This window comes from Canis aureus, chromosome 17 (genome assembly GCF_053574225.1).
Source record: "Canis aureus isolate CA01 chromosome 17, VMU_Caureus_v.1.0, whole genome shotgun sequence".
Classification (NCBI taxonomy): Eukaryota; Metazoa; Chordata; class Mammalia; order Carnivora; family Canidae; genus Canis; species Canis aureus.
This window is the reverse complement of record NC_135627.1, coordinates 32,678,170-32,700,545: the sequence shown is the minus strand read 5'-3', so window position 1 is coordinate 32,700,545 and position 22,376 is coordinate 32,678,170. Positions and strand designations below refer to the sequence as shown.

The window sequence follows — 22,376 nt, the reverse complement described above, 5'->3', positions numbered from 1 at the left end:
AGTTTAAATGACAAAGTCAGCAACCTTAGGCACTTCAATTGGAGGCTAGTCATTGCCAATATTACTATTACCTTGTTGTGCCCAAGATTGCGAATCCGAGAAACCACCAAGGAGCCGACACTGATGCAAGCGCACAAGGGTTTATTAGCAAGCTCGAGCTTGGGTCCAATTATACCCAACACAGAGGAGCAGGGACTTGGACCTCAAAGTGGGTTACAGCTGGGTTTTTTTATGGGCTGGTCTAGGGGATTTTCAGAAGAGGTAGAGGAATTTCTCAAGTTCTGTTTACATAACATTCTGATATGGGGCTTTCAAGGGCACTGAGCTCTGTTCTCATTCTAATATGGGACTTTCTACCACGGGCGTGGGCTCTATTGTCTTTCTGATATGGGATTCCCTGCCAAGGACATTCTACAGTTTTTCCTGTAAAGTTCAGTTCTTACTCACAGGGGCCTAAGATGGCTATACTTGTGCTAATGCTAAACTTGAGGTGGAATGACCTTAATTTTTCTCAGCCTCCACAACCTGATTATCTGTATCACTATTTTTTATGCCTTGCCAAGATTCCTGCTAGTTTTCTACCCAAAACCATATTAATGTTTAATCACTTGCTTTCTCCTCTTTTTTACCTTCTGGTTTCATTTTACAAATTCTTATTATGGGACAATCACTATACAAAGTTATAGGAGTAGAAAGATAATTATTACCTAGGTCTAGCTTTTTCCACTTGCTATTAAAACTATAGAAACCAGGCAGCCCCGGTGACTCAGCAGTTTAGTGCTGTCTTCAGCCCAGGGCGTGATCCTGGAGACCCCGGATCGAGTCCCATGTTGGGCTCCCTGAATGGAGCCTGCTTCTCCCTCTGCCTGTCTCTCTCTCTCTCTCTCTCTCTCTCTCTCTGTCTGTCTCTCTGTCTCTCATGAATAGATAAATAAAATCTTAAAAAAAAAAGAAAAAACATAGAAACCAACTGATATAATGTTAGCTTAAGAGGAAACAATGTGAGACTAGAAAGGTGTGGCTTTGAATCTCATCTCTGCCACTTACTAGATCAGTGAGCTTCAGCACATTTCTGTTCATTAGTGCTCTTATCATTAACACAGAGGAGGGGAGAAACAACTATCAAAATAGCTACTTATATTTCCAATAGAATTAAATGAGGTAGCATTCAAAGCATCTAGTATGTAGTTTGCATATAAATACTCAATAAAGTACAATTACCTGTAATAACTCTGTAATAACTCAAAGGGGCAAATACATTGTTAAAATGCTCATCAAAAGAAAACTACTTTTTAAGATTTTATTTATGTATTCATGAGAGACACAGAGAAAGAGGCAGACACATAGGCAGGGGGAGAAGCAGGCTCCCCAAGGGAAGCCTGATGCAGGATTCAATCCCAGGACCCTAGGATCATGACCTGAGCAAAAGGGAGACACTCAACCACTGAGCCACTCAGGTGCCTGAAGGAAAACTATTTTAAATTGCTTTTCACTTTATCTGAACACAAATAACTCCTTTAATAAGTTTTCAGTTTCTGTGTTTATGCTGTGATATATTACTTATCACATAAGTACATCTTCTAGCACAAACAGGTGCTTAGTAAAATATTTGATTAGCAAATATTATTTTAGAAGTTCTTCAGACCAGTGATTTCAAAAGTAAGGTGCATACACCCTATGGGATAGTAAGAAGGAAATATTAGAGCGTGAATTTACATAAACTTTTATCTATAACCAAAAAACAAAACTTTACTAACAGTTAGTAATGCCAAATGACCACAGTACTCACCCCAGGTCTACGAGAGAATAACAACAGCTCTACAACATGAAAGGTTTGCTAGTAGCACCTCAGGGGTAGCTCTTCTTTCGGAGGTCTGCACATCACTGCAGTTTCCTTGTCCCCAGTTTGCTGTATGCACAGATAAGATTATTTAGGTTGAACCAAATGAACCTTCACAAAACAGACAAGTGGCTACGAAGACATCTGCAAACACCAAGCACTGAAACAACACTAATTCATGCACAAGCAAACGCCAAGAAAATGGAAAACTGGACACTTTTTCTATTACAATTCCTAGGTCTTCATCAGCTATGTTATGAAGAGAAACAGTAGTGATAATCCTAACATATTCAAATATTAAAATTTAATATTTGAAGTCATCGAGTACAATGTTTTTGTACATTAACAAATATAATCAACGAATGATTGATACTTAATTCAACCTTTTGCAGTATCTTTAGTGTATATTCTATAATTATAATACTTATTGAGCCTATACATTTGCTAGTTTTGGTTCTAAGTACTATGCATATGTTAACTCACTTAATCCCCACAATAAACTACTGTAAAGTAGACCCTATTATTATCTCCGTTGAATCAATATGTAAAAAAAGGCACTGAAAGATAATGTAATTTACCAAGGTCATATACTCAGTAGATAGAAGAATTTAGGCAATCTGAACCCAGAGTCCACAATCTTAAGCATTCTATCTACCTCACTAATGTTTTGCCTATATTACAACAGTACACGTTAACTGATGGATAATATAAATATATAAATATACATATCTATGTCTGTCTCTCATTCTTTTACTAATAGCAGTGTTTCATCCAAAAAGTTAAGTTCCCCATTTTGGACTGCAGAGAAGAGACTTCTATAAGAGAATTCTGGGAATAAAAGCTTGCTGCTCTTCCACTCCAAAAGTTAATCTTTCCTAAGACAAAGTTATTGGGACAAAAAAAAAAAAAAAAAAATGGATGCAAGATCTTGGGCTCTGTGGGAGAGAGTTGTAATGGAGCTTTCTCCTTCATGAGCTATTAGGAGGCTGGACCCTAGAATCAAAAAGCTGTAGGGTGATAAGCTGGCTGCCTTATTTCTAAGAAAGATGTTGGCCTTCACAGTTCTTTAGACTTTCTGAGAGCTGGCACCAATCTTTTGGATATTACTAAACTCCCTGGACCCCATGAATTCAAGAAGTCACACAACTGGGAAATTAGTTCTCTCCACCAGAGGTTGGGAAGAGGGGAGAGAACCCTGGGAAATGGTAGGTATCTTCTGGGTACCTTTGTGGACACAGGAACCCTGCCTACTTCTGCACCTAGTCATCCACCCCTTTGGTCCTTTACCAAGCTCACCTGGGTTGTCCACAGAATTCAGTCATTTGTAGTTGTATGACTAAGGTTCTCATTTTCTTGGTGGCTGTTGTCTGGGAATCACTCTTGGCTCCTAGAACTGCCTAGCCTTCTCTTAACATGGTAGCTTACTTCTTCAAGGCCAAAAGGAAAATAATGTAACATATTCCTCTGAGTCACTATCTTATCACCCTTCTGATATACACTAACCTAATTCCATCACGTTCACTGATCCTTCCCACACTCCAAGGCAAGATAGTTACACTAGGTGTGTACACCAGGAGAGAATCTTGGGGGCTGTCTTAGATTCTGCCTACCTCAAGGAGAAAGACAATGACTTAATAACAATAACACTAAGGATTTTCTGTGGTGTGAAAAAATAAACAATTTCTCTACTAAACAATTTAGTAGATGAAGTACACTCACATTTGAGCCCAGATACAGAGCCAAAAAGAAAAAGTGGAAGAAATATTTCAAAACGTAGAGTGATGAAATCTTAGAAAACTTAAAAGATTTGTGTAAAATATCTAAGAATCCTGAAATATGGCTACTAGAGTTCCAGAAAGAAATAAACAAATAGAGGATAGGTAAAGAATAAGATTATTAAAAAAAAAACACTAATGAAAATAGACCAAGTCAATAGGTCTCAAATCCTGATTTATAAAAAAAAAAAAAAATTCTGATTTATGATAAAATACAGAATATTGTGGCAAAATCTGTAAAATTAATGAATTAAGAGAAATCTATAATATTAGAGAGAGAAGTCAATTTCAAAATAAAAAGTATGCCACTCTAAAAGCTAGGAAGTGTGGAATCACTATTAAGAAAAAAATAACAATCTTATACCCAGCCAAAAAAACAGTTATTATCAGAATCTAAGTAGATATTTGAGAAGAAGCCTGAGAGTGTGTGACCCACATAATAAATCCTAGAAAAATACTTGACTAAGTACTTAACATAATAAATGAAGTGTAACTAAAACCCCACTCAAAATAGGGGAAAATAAATAAGAACTAAAACTGGTGAGTGATGAACTTTATAATTTATATAATCAAAACAAATGATAGTAGACCACTCAAAAATATATGATGCAAGCTCTTGAAACAAAATAAGATATTTAGGAAAAGACTGTGAAAATAAAGGGTAACATTTTAAAGACAATAGTCATAAATCTGTGTGGAACATATTACATAGCAGCTAACTAGAAATTGTAAATATTCAAGAAATTCCAGGAGAATCAGATCAAAACCCTAGTTAGAGTCTTCAACAGGCTTCATCCAGAGTTAAACAACTCTAGTATAAATTAAAAATGAAAAAACTATGGAGGACTTTAATACAAACAAAAAAACCTTAATAGACATAAATACTCCCATCTTTACAAATATAAAAATTTTGCATATAAATGAGACATTTATGAAAATCAGTATCAACTTGTCCATAAAGAAAATTTTAATAATTTTTAAAAAGCAGAGGTCACATTTTCTGATTATAATACATTAAATATGAAAATAGCAAAAATGTGGCAAGAAAATTACTTGAAAATTGAGATACATTCCTAGCTATTGCTTAGATCGAAAAAGGGCTCAAACGGAAATTAAAAACTATCTAGAACAAATTAATGATATCAAAATTAGTAATATCAAAAACTATGAAAGACAACCAAAGCTATTCTCAAAATTATTAGCCTTTATAATAAAAAAAAAAAGTGGAAGAAAGGTAAGAAAAGGAAAGAAAAAGAAAGAAAGAAAACCTATTACACATCATAGAAAATTAGAGAAAAAGCAGTTCATAAGATTATTCACTCTGGGTCTTTTTTATAAGCTGATTCAAAGCAGTATAACGGGTTAGAACCTTGGTTGTGTATATAACAAAATTTGCTTTGTTGAAAAAAATAATCCTAATGTGTAACAAATCTTACCTGAAAAGATTCAGTTCTTAGTAGCAATTGGTTAACTCAGGCAAAATAAATAAGGACACCTGTTTATCTAATTAGAATGTATATTTGGGGATCCCTGGGTGGCGCAGCAGTTTAGGGCCTGCCTTTGGCCCAGGGCGATCCTGGAGACCTGGGATCAAATCCCACGTCGGGCTCCCGGTGCATGGAGCTTGCTTGCCCCTCTGCCTGTGTCTCTGCCTCTCTCTCTCTCTGTGTGACTATCATAAATAAATAAAAATTTTAAAAAAAAGAAAAAAAAAGAATGTATATTTGAAGAATTATTAAGCTACTGTTCCATTTCTCAAACATAAAATTTCTTTTAAAGAAAGAAAACTATCCCTAGAGGCACAAACAGAAAAACCCAAGAATATGTCAAAAGACCTGCAATGGGACAAATAACTGTGTGTGCATACAGAAGTATCTAGCTCCTGCACCCCCTCTAAAAATATCATAAAATGGCCAAAATAGATAAAAAGTGGGAAACCTACAACAGCATAGAAAACCATTTAGATACTACGCACGCCAAAACCTTAGAGGTTCCAAAGAACACTCTAAACCAAACTAGGTGACAAATCATAGACTGAGAATTAGCTGTGTAATGAGTACACATAATGGAGGGGAAAAAAAAAGAAGTCTCATGGTTAAATAGGCATAAGAACTAATTTCATACACACATACAAACCTATACATAAACAACGAAGTAAAATAGCTAATAAACATAAAAATTCAACATCAGTACAATTTATTAAGGACCTTCATTTGCTTCTAAAATGAGTTAAAAAAAACTATTTTTAATATTTAGTACTAAGAAGGTATACAGAGATGGACACATTCACAAACTTCTGGTGAGACTGCCTGTTGGAATGACATTCCTGGAAAATAATGGTGCAAATTGTGTCCAGAAACAAAAAGTATTTATGTCCTTTGACCATAATTACTTTTCTAGAATTCAATTTTAATGAAACCTTTTCACTACAGCCTTATGATAGGGAAAAGATTCAAAAGAACATAAATATTTAACAGATGATTAATTAAAGTACATTTATGGGTCATCCATATTATGCAATCATTAAAATATCTATTAAAAATTGATGATACAAAAACATGCTTGTTATATAATATTAACAAAACTTGCAGTCTGAAACTATTATCTCCTGTTAGAACACAATATAAAAAGTATAAGAAAAAATGCTGAAACAAAATACAACAAAATATTAACAATGACTATTCTTGGGAAAAATAAACATTTTGTTTTAAAGACTGTGTTCTACTTTGAAGGAATAACAGTTGCAGGATTTGTTAAGTGAGCTAAATTTCCCACTTGTAGCTTGGCTCCATGAGTTTTGTGATCTATATCACAAATCATTATCCTATAAAACTATTCCCTCTTTAAGATTTAGGATCTTTGATCAAATTTTTCCTTTCTAATGCTATAGTAGTTGAGTCCCAACTGAAGTCTCAGCTATGCCTATCATAACATTGTATTCCTGATTTAAAAAAAAAAAAAAAAAAGGAATCAGAAGTATTACTTCCTGTTCTGTCCATCTGAAAACTCTGGGCAATTTCTTTTTCCCTGCCATAGCCCTTCTTTATTTGGCTCTCATTTTTTCTTCTATCTGCAGTCTTCTATGGCAGTTTCATTAGGAGTTTTTCTTTCCACCCATTAAAATTCAGATTCAAGCCAAGTGAAGAAGCTTTATCACATTCTTCTTCCAAACATACTTTCCATGGTTTTCACTACAAGTATGCTAAATCCCTTCCAGAAACCTTTATTTCATTCAATACCATCCATATACCCTGCTGTTTACTTTTCATAGTCTTTCAGTATCACAATCACCAACTGGAAGAATTGAAACTGTCTGGGGTACTCCCCTCATACCCAGACAATCCTGAATTTTCTTTTGTAACATTAAATGCCTAGAGCTGTATCTGAGATCTTTAACGTAAAGTGTAATTAATTCTCATGTGCTTCAGCAGAAAGGAGTAGCCCTCAGTAAATTTAAGAGATTGACGAAAATCTAATCTCATCACATTGGTTTGAAATACAAGTCCTAGAATGCAGGCTCTGCAGCAATCTTGCACAAAGCTACCACATAATGGCTCTGTGGCCTCTTGAAGCGAGGTCGTCATCAACCCCCATGACTTTGTAGAGTTGACAGGATCTCTTTAGTTTTCAGTCACTGGGCCTTCCTGCCTAGAGACTCTCCTCTGGCTGGGTAGTGCTGAGTCCTCTTTAAGTAGATCTAAGTTACCAGTGATGAAAAAAATCCCTTGCCTCTTTAAAGTGTCCTATGTGCTTCCTTCTCTGAATCTTGCATGTGTTTGTCTTTGCAACAGATTTACTACCACATTCAAAATTCTATTATATAAGGATTCCTTCCATCCAGAAACTCTTTAATATGTTGATTTCACATAATGGATGTAAGAATCACTTGGAAAGATATCATTTATTAATTGCATGCAGGTCCTGGGCCCATTCCCTGGAAATTCTATCTCCGTAAATCTAGGTTGGATATAGGCAATCTGCATTTTTAACATTGAATTTGATTCGAATAGAGATGCTCATCCAATTACAATTGAGAAAGACTGCTTTTAACTTTTTAAGAACCTTGAACACCATTCCTCAAGCTCCTTCTATGAGTTCTAGTTCCCAAAATGGTCTTCTCCCAAGGGTTCCTGGTGATAGTCATGTTAAATGTATTTAGTTCTATCCATTTGATGGCTGATGAGGATTAACCTACATAATATTTAAATACTCTTTCATAGAAGACATATACTTACTGCTTAACAAAGTACTTCCTACAATCATAAGTTTTCCTTTCTTAGAACAGCAGGCAGAACCCTAAATAGTGTTGATTCACCTTTCTCATTTATTTCTGGGCTCCTCTGGTACCCATGCACCTGGGTCACAGACATCATTTATTTATTTTTATTTTTATTTTTTAAAGGTTTTTATTTATTTATTCATGAGAGACACAGAGAGGCAGAGACATGGGCAGAGGGAGAAGCAGGCTCCCTGCAGAGAGCCCGATGCAGGACTTGATCCCCCCAACTTGGGATCACCCCCTGAGCCGAAGGCAGGTGCTCAAACCGCTGAGCACCCAGGCAGCCCACAGACATCATTTATTGCATTCTTAATGGATAAGCAGATTTCACTACCTATACTTTCATGGTCAATTATGTCATATAAGTAGTAGTTACGTCAGATTTCCTGAATAAATTTAAATCATGAAAGTTCCGTTTTATTTACTTTTAGTGTCTGCTCATGTAATACATACACTCAGCCTCTCTTTCTCCTGCCCCTTTTCATTCTTCTGTAGTTTTTCCTACTTGTTCCTTTAATTATCAAATCAGCATAAACTTCTGGCGCATTTATAAACCGTTTCCAAGTCAGCTCCACAGCTATACAAAGCTTGTAACAGTGATTGCTGTTAGTAAAATGATGTTTGCTAATATTCAGGACCTTTTCGAGTATGATGTGGGTTCCTACTATGTAATCAAGGCAGAGCAGTACAATAAACTGTAATATTTTTTTCTTCTCTTCAAACATCTTACTTGAAACAAATGGTCTGTATCCAATTAAGGTAAATTCTATTTTCACTTATTGGGCAGTATTTTCATATTACAAACCTTAATTTATAAAATAGCCATTTTCTTTCATTGTCCAGTTAAGGTGACTAACGATTTACAAAGAAGGTATGGTTAGGAAAAGAATGACAGATAAGCTTAGCCCTTCATAGAGGCCATGAATATATAGCCATTTCTCACAAATGCACATTACGTATAGCTGAACGTTCTTTTTGAAATATACATACTATCAGCTTGCCAATATCATCTTTTAAGCTAATGTACTCAGATATTTCTTGGGAGAAAAACGACTTCTGTGATGAATTTTAAACCATGTAACAAAAATATGTTATAGTTTCAAAGTGTATGACATTGCATTTAAATGCATCCCCACTTAACAAATATTATAAATACTTACTGACTATAAATATGATGAATATAAAATAAGTGGCAAGTGTTTTCCCTTGAAATACAACTTAAATCAGAGATTATCTCAATATTTTTCAACCATCTCTAAAAGCATGGGAACTATTTCTGAAACTGCCTTAAGAACATGAGTAAACTGGTCCTTTGTAGCAGAGACTAAGAAAGAAATCCCTGCAATTCAACAGTCTGGATTCAAATCCCCCTTCACTTCATAGAGTAAATTATTTAATCTACTTATACCTATGTTTCCATACCTGTACAATGAAGGTTATCAGAGTTTCTATCTCATAAGGTTGTTGGGAAAATCAGATGCAAAAATATATGCAGCGTATTCTGTATATATTTTTGTTTGTTATGTATATTTATGTATTTCATGTATGTGTTTTTCTATATTTTGTACATATGTATAAATGTGTGAGAAAATATGAAGAAAAATGTAAAAAAATACTTATGCATGGTGAAAGTTCACTAAACATACATTATTGTTCTTACATACAGTTTTGGGGCACTGAAATTTCCCAAAGTGATTAAATTGAGGTGTTGCTTTTATTATTAGAATGAATTCTTGTGAAACTGATATTTCTCAATGATACTCTATAGTCAAAGTCTCGGGTAATAAGGAAGTAAGATGATTTTAGGGCAAAGTACCTTCAAAAAAGCACTCTACAAATGTCAACCATTATTATTTTTTATGACAATGTTGATAACAATGATGATTACACATTCCTCAAATCTTAATGTCGGGATCCCTGGGTGGCGCAGCGGTTTAGCGCCTGCCCTTGGCCCAGGGCGCGATCCTGGAGACCCCGGATCGAATCCCGCGTCGGGCTCCCGGTGCATGGAGCCTGCTTCTCCCTCTGCCTCTCTCTCTCTCTCACTGTGTACCTATCATAAATAAATAAAATTAAAAAACAAAAAACCAAAAATCTTAATGTCATCCAGATGGCCCCATTTTTCCAGACTTCATGAGTCACTCTTACTTTTTACACATGTAAGAGTAGTTTAAGTCAGCTTCCTCCACCACTGAGGACTCACTGAGGAATGCATGCAGTGATGCCATTAGACTCTCTGGCTTTGTTCTCTATTATGCACATAGCCTTCACGATGACACCCAAATCCCAGCGAAGGCCAAGGGGAAACTAAGGCAAATGGAGGATAATTGTAATTCAGGAAAAGATAACATAACTCTCCATTCTTCTTCCACAAGTAGTCACTTATTCTCTCTAGCCCTTTAAACAGTTCTTAGCATTTTACCTGCCATTGTATTATAGAAGTCACTTACCCCTTCCCAACCAAAGTTCTTTTATACCATATCCTTCCTATTGAGAATCTAGGTACATATGTTTCTGGTTATAGAGAGAATAGGATTTCCTTGCCCACCCCTGTCTAAAACCTAGTCCCACACTTGCCTGCCTGCCTGCCCAAATGAAACTCAAGGGTGGAGGCATCTAGGGAAAAAACAAAAAACAAAAAAACAGAAAACTATTTTAATAGCCAATGCTACATTTTCCAAAGTTTGGAAAGCATCATATGAAAGTCACAACCAGTGACTGGTTTTTTTTCACAATATTTTTTTAAGGAAGAGATTATGTTTATGTATCTTTTGAATCTTCTGATCATCAGTGAACAAATATGTAGAGGAAAGAGAGAATGAGAGAGAGAGAGAAAGACCCATATGTCAATGAAAGACATTTAATTTTCAGAGAGAGTCTAGCCAAAAGCCATATTTAGGAGAAAATACATTGGGATCTTTTGCAGGGGCATACCCTTAATAAGTATATGCCCATTTTAACATTGCAGTCCATGGCATCTGCATTTTAAAAGTTGAGATATATTAACATTGTATTAGTTTCAGATGTACAGCATAATAGTTTGGTGTATGCATACATTGCAAAATGTTCCCCACTAATCTAATGAATGGTTAACATCCATCACCATACTTACTTCGAATTTTTTTTGATCTTGTGATGAGAACTACTTCTTCAATTAGAGGTTTCCCAAGTACCATGAACTAGATACTTGCTTCACATCTAGTTGGTTAAAACTGCTCACATAACTGGTCCCTACCATTACAAAAGAGATATAATCCCCAGCCTAAATTCCCTGGTCTGATCTGAAATTTAGAAACCATTTACTATTGCTTAAGTGGCATTTTCCCCAACTTCAATTGTTTTAAGATCTGGACATCCTACTTTGTAAATATAAATATGGATTCATATTTAAGTAAATATAAGATAAAAATTCTAAGAACAGTCATTTGGTAAGGGATATACAATTATACGTATAATTCATGAGAGGGTATTCTAATAGCCTATGAATTCTTATATATATCAGATTATTGATCTGATATCTGCAGCTGAGAAATAGAAATTCCAAATAACTCTGCCATATACCAAAAAAGAACCAAATCAAATAATGAGTTAGAGGTTGATTCCACATTAGGTTGTTAAAAGCACATTTGCTCTTCTAACTCTTGTTGAGGGAAAAAAAAACACTATTGTCTATTATTAGACTGTTCAGACTACTTATTAAATATAAAAAAGCATATTAAAATTAGTTGAATAGTAATTTTGAAAAAATGGATCCTCCCCAAAACTAGTTATACTCAGATACCATCACAGTATACATATACTACTACAGAGCACAAAGACTAGAGTCCAAAAGATATCCAGGCACCAGTTTAACTTTACGATCTGAAGTGAGGGTTCTATGGTCCCAGGAAAGTCTTACTTCAGTTGGTAAACTTGGTGAGTATAAGGCTTTTCTTAGATGTGGCTTGGAGGGTGATGGGGTTATTCAAGGAGATACTGAAGGCCCAGCATGGCCCTTCTGGAATCTGTAGGGGATCAAATAAAAGTACCATCTTAAAAACTAAGAATAAGCAGTGGAAACTTACTCTTCTTTGATCAATTATTTATAATAAAAAGTTCAAAGGAAGGTGATGAAATTGCCATCAACTTAGTACCTTGGTTGCATAATCAAAAGAAACAGCTTCAGCCCAAAGGGGGTTAATTACACTACTAATGAAAAAATTACCGTAAGTGTTTGAATTTCTGGAATCTTGTTATTTGCAATTATCTAAGGAAACATTTTCCAAAATTATAGTTTTTCTAATTTAAAGCATGATTTACTTTCCCTCTTGCACTGAAAAATAACTAAATTTTTTTTCCCCCCTCTGGAGCATTTTCCTTTCTCTGAAAGCATATTTACCACTTATAAATAATCTGATTTACAGGAAGAATGATATAAAAGATGACATATTGAACAGTTATGCAATTCAACAAATCAATTGTTGTGATTGTTTTAATCTTTTTTCAATAAAAAAAATTGATTCACTCAAGTAATTTCCCAATTCTCTCGAATGGTCAAACTTGTAAATATGAAATAGATCTGCATGATTTTGATATTAAACTGTGCTATATTTAAACCTAGGTGATCTTTCATGGCTTCCTGAAAATTATGATATTTGGAGCACCATTCTTTTCATGGGAAATTTTTTTACATTAGGACATGCTAATGAACTTTGCGTTACTATTGCTAAAAATTTAATAAATTTTCCTTAATTCTGAAACAATTCTCTTTTCAATCTTTTGCTCTTTTAAATTGTTTATCTTATGTTTCCACTTACATAGGAGTAAGTCGGGGGTTTTTTTCTATTCTTTAATTCTCAAGCTAAAGTAAAACAGAAAAGACTTTGTAACCTTTACAAAGACCTACTACACTGGTATCTATAAACATCAAATTCTGGGAATGCAAATATAATCATCAGTGGTGATATACAAAGATTCTGTGGGTTGTGTTTCAAAGCTCAAGCAATGGTTCACTTTTTTTCTGGGTCATTTGGCACCTAGCTCACAACAGCCTTCCCATCCCTTCAGGAGAATATCCTGGTTTGTGTTGATTGATTGCATTTTTAACTATGTTAGAAGTAATGTTTTTTTATGGATGGCAAGCAACAAATCCCTTCAATTATTTCTTTATTAATATCATTCTTTCCTGTGTAGTTGTCATTACTAATCCTCTCACCAATATTTCCTGTTACACAATTCCAAGAAGAGATAGGCTTCTGCCATTTGCTGAAATATGTTGGTTTCAATTTACTGTTTTTTTTTTCTTTCAACTGAGAAATAATTTTTTAATTTTTTTGGAATCTGACTGTATGGGGTCTTCTAATAATTCACATTTCCAGTCATAGGTGATGGCTCACAATGAGAATATATATATGCATTAACACGGCACTTCCCTACATGTGCATAATCTAGTGCTTTAGAAACTCACTTCCCTTCCAACAGCAATCAGTCCACGACTGGCACACAGAAAATACTCAGGCAAGCATTAAAAACAAACATAAAAGGAATAAGAAAAAAAATATTTAGTACCTATGTATCTCCTTATTAATTATCTTGCCTAATCTTCACATAACCATGTGAAATAAATATTATCTATGAGATGAGAAAAAAAGAATATTTAGTAAATTTCCCATGGTCTCATCTTGACTTCAAATTCCTATTCTCTGACATCTTAGTTGTAAACACTCTCCATGAAAACAAAAATCATTATGTGGGGTCTCTCATTTCCAAAGTATTATAACATTTCATTATACGCTCCATTCTGAGGGAGGATACTTTCAAAACTGTTGATATTTTTGTATTTGCATAGAAAGGGAAGGAGCAGTGTCATCTGCTGTATTTATTAGAGTCCTGGTCACCACATAGTATTTATGAGGGCCTATTTATTTGCAAATGCTTCTGAAAATGAAAAATGAGGACTTCAAAAATGATCATTTAACAGCACTGAAATAGTTGAATATCAGTAGAAACACATGTAACAAAAGTAAAATAGTTGTATCAGGAGGACCCTAAGAATGACTGAATGTGGAGATTGAGTGAGAGACAGAGTCAAGGATGACTCCTATGTTTCTAGCTTCCATGAATGAGGGGATATTCATGCCATTCACTTAAAGAGAGAATATAGATGTAAAAGACTTTAGTTGAAAATTACTAGGTCATTTTTAGGACATGTAGAGCTCAAAATTCCTGTAAGACATACAATTGAGATTTCTAGGAACTATCTGGATTTATGGGTTTTGAGTTCAAGGCAGAATTTAGAGCTATAAATATAACATGTAAGTGGTAACTGAAACCATGAATGTGGTTTAAGTAACCTTATGAGTATGAATAGAAAAAAGAACAGAGTGCCAACAAAGAGGACTTGAGGAATGTGAATATTTAAAGATGGGCAGAAAAACATGAGCCCACAAAGGAAACTAAGAAGTCCAGAAAAATAGGATAGAATCCAGAAGAAAATTAAGTTGCTAAGGAAGTGTTTCTTACTTTTTAAGTGCCTTAAAGGAGAGAATGGTCAACAAGGACAAGTAAGATGAAGATAAAAAGGCTCTATGTTATATAGGTCATTGTTCATCTTCGGAAAAAAAAAAAGGAATGAATTTGTACCAAATTGGTAGAAGCATTTACTCCTGTATAAAGCAGCTTGATTTTTATAAGCTCAGAACTTGGACATGACTAAAAGGAAATGTGATGTCAAAAGCCGGTGTTTTAAGGAAAGGAGAAACTTCATGTTCAATAGTCCTTACTTGTGAAAAAACCAAGATGTAAAACTTTTGAGTCAATCTGAAGTTATGATTTTACAAGGGGTTTCATCAGAAAGACAAAGGGGCAAGAGAGGCAAGCGTAATTATGACAAAGTGACTGACAGGACTCTCTTTAGAATCAAGGTTAGAAAGGGAAGAAAGTAAATCTAGAAAGAAACAGATGAAAAGAAAATGGAGTAGTTCAGATCCTGAAAGTTTCCTAAAGTCCAAGAGTAAGTGTACTAGTATTACAGAGTTGGGAAGGATAGGTTGTTAGTTAAACAGTGATAAATTGAAGTTGAATATTTCATATATAGTAGACAGTGCTAGATTTTGGTGTATTTCAAGATGTGTTAGATACGGAATTAATTTTGAGGTAAAGACCATTACAACTGATGACTGAATCATCACAAAGACACTGAAGTTCACTCTGGAAGTTATTGAGATTAAAGTAAAAGGTTGAGACACTAGAAAGGCATTGCTAATCAGTTTTATGTCAATCAACTAATAGTACTTTCTCTTGGAATCCTTACAAAACTGAAAATGAGTTGAAAATATAAAATGTACAACAGATTGAAATAGTCAAATAGAACCTAACTTATTTTAAGAATTAGCCAAGGTAACTCAAGCCATAAATAGTATTATGGAAAACAGATAAAAATATTTGGATATTAACTTCAATTGTTAAATATTTTCCTAGCAAGAATTTACCTGGGTGGCTCAGTGGTTTGAGTGTCTGCCTTTGGCTCAGGTTGTGATCCTGAAGTCCTGGGATCAAGTCCCACATCAGGCTCGCTGCAGAAAACCTGCTTCTCTCTCTGCCTCTGTCTCTGCCTCTCTCATGAATAAATAAATAAAAAGAACCTGTTGTTTTATTTTTATACCAGCTTTTTAATAGACTCCTTCTTAAGCATTTTTGGTTGTGTCACCGTCATATAACATATACAATATTATATAATGGTGGTGTATATTTTACTAAACTATGCAAATGTATTACCGTTTCTTTTCTGTCCCCAGCTTTACTGAGATCTAACTGACATATAATATTGTATGCATAGAACATGTAATAAATAGCATGATGGTTTGATGTATGTATGTATTGCAAAATTATTACCATAATAAAGATCAGACCTGCATGCAAAAAGCTGTACTATGGAGAATGGGAAGGAAAATGGAAACATAAAAGCATCTCTGGGTTATGTTATGGGTTAAATTTAAATCCATGAATCTGCAATTGGTATTATTTGCCCAGTTAAGGCAATTGCAATAACAGTTGTTAGCCTCATTCATGAGAAGGAAATCAAGGATCTACAAACATAAAATAGTGAAAATGTAAATTATATGGACAATGAAATGACTAAAAAAGAAGATATACTTGGGATAGAGAGGAAGAATATAGGTCAAGTGCTAAAATTCTCCAATAAAATTCAGAGAGATCAATCCATGGCTACTGCAGAGAGGACAAAGGCAATTAAAGAAACATGAGAGGATGGTAGAGTTAAGTGGTATGATACTCAAAGTTTCACCCAGATATGGAAGCCCATCAGTTGTTGACAACATCTATTTTTAAAAGGAAGTCTTATTCTGTTAAACAGAAGCATTTTTTAATGTTTTTATATATAATCTCAGATTAATTTTAACAGTTTATATTACCAATAACTATTGTCAAAGTTTTCTATTTATCATTATTACACATGGTGAAGTCAGTACAGTATAATGTACATATTTGCACCAAAGCAAAGACAAGACCTTTCATAATACCTTTTTAAAATGTGTGTGCATTTTTAAGGGCCAATCAGGAACCAAAAGGTACAAGTTTCAGACATTTAGATTTGGTTTTAATATAAGAATTTTTCAGTAGTAAGATCCTTCCTCTGAACAGCCTCTGGAGATGATGATTTCTTCATTTTTTGGACATATTCAAACTAGGTAGCAATGTTAGAACGGGGATTCTACTGCAATGAAAGTCTTAAAAATTGATGAACTTGCAACCATAAAATAGGTTTATGAAATTGATATAAACAATTTCCACATATTGCATTTATGAACCAACCACATCTACAAATAAAGGTCACAGAGACATGATTTTTCTACCAGGGCTCTTGAAGATTTCAAACAATAAATTTAGCCAGTCCCGCTCATAGGCCACAATACTTGCCTACTCAAGAAGCTTCCTCCAACTTAAGCATAAAGGGAGAGGAATGTAAACTGCTATCTCCATGATTTCTACCTTCCTTTGTGTCTTCTTATGACGGGAGAGGTATTTCAGTACTCCTACATTTGAATAGCACTAGTGTCCATGATGCTCTCAGAGGTACCTCCAGCACAGATTAATCAGCAGTCCAATTGGTGAGGTTATCTGAAAAGGAGGCCCTTCACAGTGAATATATCTTTTCAGCATGTGCCAGACACCTAAGTCATTTTCATGGCTCCAGGTGCCAGACTAGATGACCCTCTCATGTCATAGACCAAGAATAGGCATTTTTCTCCAAGTTTATGCAAACCTAGGGGAATGTATCATTTCCTCTATACAAGATGAAAAAGTCCCTATGTACCACACTAGGTTTATGCTCTTCCTTTTGCCTTCTTCCATTTGCTTCCCTACCCATATCATAGTATAAAGCCAATTTCTCCCAAACAGAATTAGTAAACTACTTTCCTGTCCCTTCTTGGTTTTGTTTTGTTTTGGTGTGTTACTCTTATAGCTTTGTTGGGTCTTTGAGTTTTAATGGTAATTGTGGGATTTGCCATTTCACAGGGGAAATAGCCATAATAGAACAAATCATACATCTATCATGGAAATTAAGCTGGTAGATCTGTATGATTTTCCAAATATATTTCCTCAAATATATTTTCATATTTGTTTTCATGGTTTGTTTTCATATTTCTTTATAATTGTTTACTTCTAGCATTCTATGTGAGCCCTTCCAATTCAAGGAAGTCCTATATGAATTTTAAGAATGAATTTGATAGGAAAAAGTACTTAAAAGTACTTAAAACCACAGATTAAAACCAAACCAGTACTTGAGTACTATAGAGACCTATTGTTCAGAGAAAGTATTTACATACTATTTAGGCACATTTTACCTTGGGATGTCACATCATGATTTGTGGCAACATTCAATAAAAATACAGATGATTTTTAGAACATAACTGATAAACAGAATACTAGTAATTATTATAGTTATGTTGCTTATAAATTTAGTACCAGCATAGAGATATTTTCCCTTTTCCTTATTTAAATCATCCATACAGTATTATTCTTCTGTTCTACCTTTAGAAAGTTAAAAAATGATCTGAAAGTATATCCTTCAATCTGAGTATATAGAATTATAAATTATATAGCTGTAGTAGAATTAAGAGTTCAATCCAACTACTTGGTATTTCAGAGGATGAATTTGGATCTCACAGGAGTTGAGGTGGCTATAGACCCAGAGATGGGTTTTTTCCTCTCCACTTGAGGGGGTCGGGGAACCAGTTCTCCTTCCCCATTATTGTACTTTTTTCAATATTTGGAGAACTTGATAACAGACAAAATGGTTTCCTCAACCTCAGCTATAACTGGGAACTAAATTTGCTCAAAGCAGATTTCAAAGAAACATTGAGTCCATTCTGGGTTTAATAAAATTCTATTTTTGCTTTAAAAATGGCCATTTCCAAAATTCAAACATTTTAATCAAACACTCAGAACATGTTACTCTTATAAAAAATTAAAGACAAATTTTACTCTTTAATCACTTCTTTTGCCTTTTAAAGTAGACATTTCTAATTAGAAAAACTTGAAAGTATAAGTCACAAAAAAAGATTAATTTTCTTTCTCATCACAAATGCCATATCCTTCAGTCATTTATAACTTTTTTCCTGGCAGAGCTGCCCTGTAGCATTTATTTATATGATCTTTTCCCAACCCCTGGCCAGGTTTCTCTTATGCTGCTTTCTAGGAATCTCTGGAATTAGAACCATATTTTCTTGTCATTCTTTTTTTCCCTTTAGTAATTATGTCTTCTTTTTCTCTGTCACATTTAGCTATTGGATATGCAAATATCAGAGTGATAGTAAAACATTTTTTTAGTCCCCATCTAAATGGTGATATCAGGTTATCATCAAGCCCCATGAATAAAAGCTATATGGAAATCATAAATTTCAAACTTTTCATAAAGATTTTTATACTTATTTATCCTTTTAACAGTTTGAGATATAAGTGGCATGCAATAAACTGTATTAAAGCATATAATTTGGTAAATTTGGATATATGGGTACACCCATGAAAACCATCACCACCATCAAGATAATAAAGATATTGTTCATCCCCCCCAAATTCTTTCATGCCTGTTTGTAATCCTTCCCTCCAATCCTCCCCTAGGCAGCCACTGACAGGTTAATTTGCACTTTCTAGAATCTTATATAAATCATACAGCATGTATCGATTGTATTTTATCTAGTTTTTTTTCATACAGTATAATTATTTTGAGATTCATCCATATTTAGTTCATCTGTTTTTTTGCTCAGTAGTATTCAGTTGAATGGATGTATCAGTTTGTATGTCCATTCATTTGTTGATGGATATTTCGGTGGCTTCCAGTTTAGGGCTATTACAAATAAAGTTGCTATATACATTCATATACAAGTCTTCAGACATATCCTTCTATTTTTTTTTACAGGTAAATACTTAGGAGTGGAAAAGCTCAATCATATGGCAAATGTATGTCGAGCTTTTTAAGAAATCTACAAACTGTTTTTACCAAGTTATTGTACCATTCTACATTACCATCAGCAGTGTATGAGAGTTCCATATCATCCCTATCCTTAGCAACTCATGGCAAGGTTTTGTGTTTTTTTTTTTTCTTTTCCTTTTAGATCTAGCAGATAGAGAGTGATACCTCATTGTGATTTAATTTGCCTTTCTTTAATGATTAATGATGTTGAACACCTTTTACTACTTTTCCTGAGGTAACAATGGGACCAAGGTTTTGATATTTATACAAATATCTTGGGGTCTCAGAGAATGAGATCTCTACACACAAATTGGCTGGATTAAGTGAGATCCAGAGTACTTGCATAATGGGAAACTCTAGAAGTGCGTAAATCTCCTCTCAATTAAATGACAAAGTGAAACAAAACCTGTAGCTAGTAGAAATTATTTTACAGATCAGGAAAGAGGAAACATTATCTTTAAAATTCAAAGAGATAGGGACGTCTGGGTGGCTCAGAGGTTGAGCATCTGCCTTCAGCTCAGGGTGTGATCCCGGAGTTCTGGGATCAAGTCCCACACCGGACTCCCTGTGAGGAGCCTGCTTCTCCCTCCGCCTATGTCTCTGCCTAGTCTCTCATGAACAAATAAATAAAATCTTTAAAATTCAAAGAGATATAATTCCTTAGATATTATGTAACATAAGAGCCATAATATTATTATTTTTCTTGAAAACTACTGGATCCTCAATAATATGTAAAAAAGAATGATCAGAATAAAACAGGAACAGAACACCATAGGAAGAGACAAGACTGAGATTAAAGAGTAACCATTTAAGATGACAATTAATGTGACATCTTTGAATGTTTGAAGGCAAATGTGTGTGATGCTTGATTTTTATTCTAGCCAAATTGCCCTTCACCCATAAAAAAAAGATATCCACAGATAGGTGAGAGCTCAAAAAAAAAAAAAAATCCATAAGTCACTCTCCTTTAAAAAAAAATAAAGATGTACCTCACTAAATTGAGGCATGAATTTATGTATTTATTTGTTAAATAAACTATTGAATCATTGTCATTTTCAGGCAATGTATTTGGGGTCCTGGGAAATAATAGAAAAGATATCACTTTTCATCACATAAATGTTAGTCCTTAAGATGCATTGCTAATTATGGATTATTAAAATGTTATTTAATGTTTAATTCTTAAAGACAGGAGTTTAGTTACAATTAAAGTGCTTAATGGTTAACTTTTATTTGGCAAGGTTATCGACATACTTGTTTTGACTAATCCAATATCATGGTTAATATAAACTTTGTGGTCATTTACCACTTATACTAAATAGGTGAGAGTAACCAATTACTACATAAATAAGTAAATAAGATAGTTCAATTACTAAGTCATCTGTCACCTTTAAGATACACAGAAGATTTCAAGATTGTAGAGTACCTCAGTGTCATAACTATAAGCATGTACTTTCACTGTGAATAGATGTGAACAATGCCTGTTTCAAGAATTCTAAATAACAGATCACCTACTTTACATAGATGTTTAATTTTAAGTGACAGTTTACTTGCCACATTCTGTCCTGCGAATGATTGATTCAGCAAAGAGTAGGAGGGAATCTGAGCTCCATGATTTCTCTGCCCCACTATCCCTATGTTAGACAGCTTCTTGTTAATGCACTGAAGGTTTTTATGTCTCCTGTACAAATATTAACCTGGAAAATGTTATAACTTGGACTCTTACCAGACATAGCAACTGAAATGCTTTTCTGACAGTAAGCTAGTGAACTAGTCAGCTCCAGAACAAGTATGAAGAATGAGAAGAAGAGCTGCTCTCAGAGAGCCCCTAGAAACTAAACGAGTCTAAACGTGTAGTCTCCTCTCCTCACAAACCCATGTTGTTTCTAGCATTTATTTACTTCATGTAATGGAAGATTTTTTTGTTAGAACCACAAAGGAGGGAAGGGGGAAGACTTCAGAAAAACAACATAAATTTCTCCACTATTATTTCTGCATTCCTTGTTGACTCACATGCCTCTCCTCCAATAAATAATTTACTGTAATAAAAAATTTACAACACTAAAACTATCATTAAGGTCACTGAAAGAATAAATCATCATGTTTTACAGAGTATGCCTAGCTAAGCTAACCAACTTTACTGCTTGGATTTTTATTTGCTGGGTGATGGGATGTGCGAGGCAGAGGAAGTTGGGATTACTGAATAAAAATTAAAACATTCCTATAGCAAGCCACCAGGATTGAACTTGACCTTTGAGAAACAAATTGAAGAGTTTCATAAAAAGTTGTGCTTCAAACCACATCAGAGTTATTTTTATGGACAAAATCTCCAGTGAGATCGTTGACGACATGTGTACTCATGACTCTCAAAGGAAAGAACAGGACATAATGCCAGCTTGTTAGCAATCCCTCAAAAACAACAGGACACTTTCAAGTCATTCCACATTGTAAAATACTAACAATAACTCCAAGAAAACTCTCTTTTGCCTTGTGGCATATATGTAAAAATAAATGTGTATATATGTATAAATAGTTCCTATATAATGGGGCACCTAGGTGGCTTAGCCAGGTACAGGTCTACCTTCAGTTCAAGTCATGATCTCAGGGTATTGGGATCTCAGCAGGGAGTCTCTCTCTTCCCTCTCCTCTCCCCTTTCTCTCTCCCTCCGCCCCTGCTCCTCCTCCTGGCTCATGCTATAGCTCTCTCAAATATAATCTTTAAAAAATATTTCCTATATAATGAATCAGGTCTATGGTAACAGCTTTGTTTAATAACTAATTTAGGGGATCCCTGGGTGGCGCAGCGGTTTGGCGCCTGCCTTTGGCCCAGGGCGCGATCCTGGAGACCCGGGATCAAATCCCACGTTGGGCTCCCGGTGCATGGAGCCTGCTTCTCCCTCTGCCTGTGTCTCTGCGCCTCTCTCTCTCTCTGTGACTATCATAAATAAATAAAAATTAAAAAAAAATAACTAATTTAGATAACAATGTAAGTAAACCATTATCTCATTGTCA

General features: G+C 34.6%; 1 long non-coding RNA gene across 1 annotated transcript in view; it reads right to left on the bottom strand.

Moving 5' to 3' along the window:
• Nucleotides 1–1,795: 1,795 nt before the first annotated feature.
• The window catches only part of LOC144287900 (uncharacterized), a 97,831-nt gene continuing 77,250 nt past the window's right edge, over nucleotides 1,796–22,376 (bottom strand). The window contains exons 2-4 of the long non-coding RNA XR_013355723.1: nucleotides 11,793–11,898; nucleotides 9,711–9,947; nucleotides 1,796–1,909 (exon numbers count right to left, since the gene is read on the bottom strand). This is a non-coding gene — a long non-coding RNA (uncharacterized LOC144287900). The remainder of the gene's footprint in view (nucleotides 1,910–9,710; nucleotides 9,948–11,792; nucleotides 11,899–22,376) is intronic.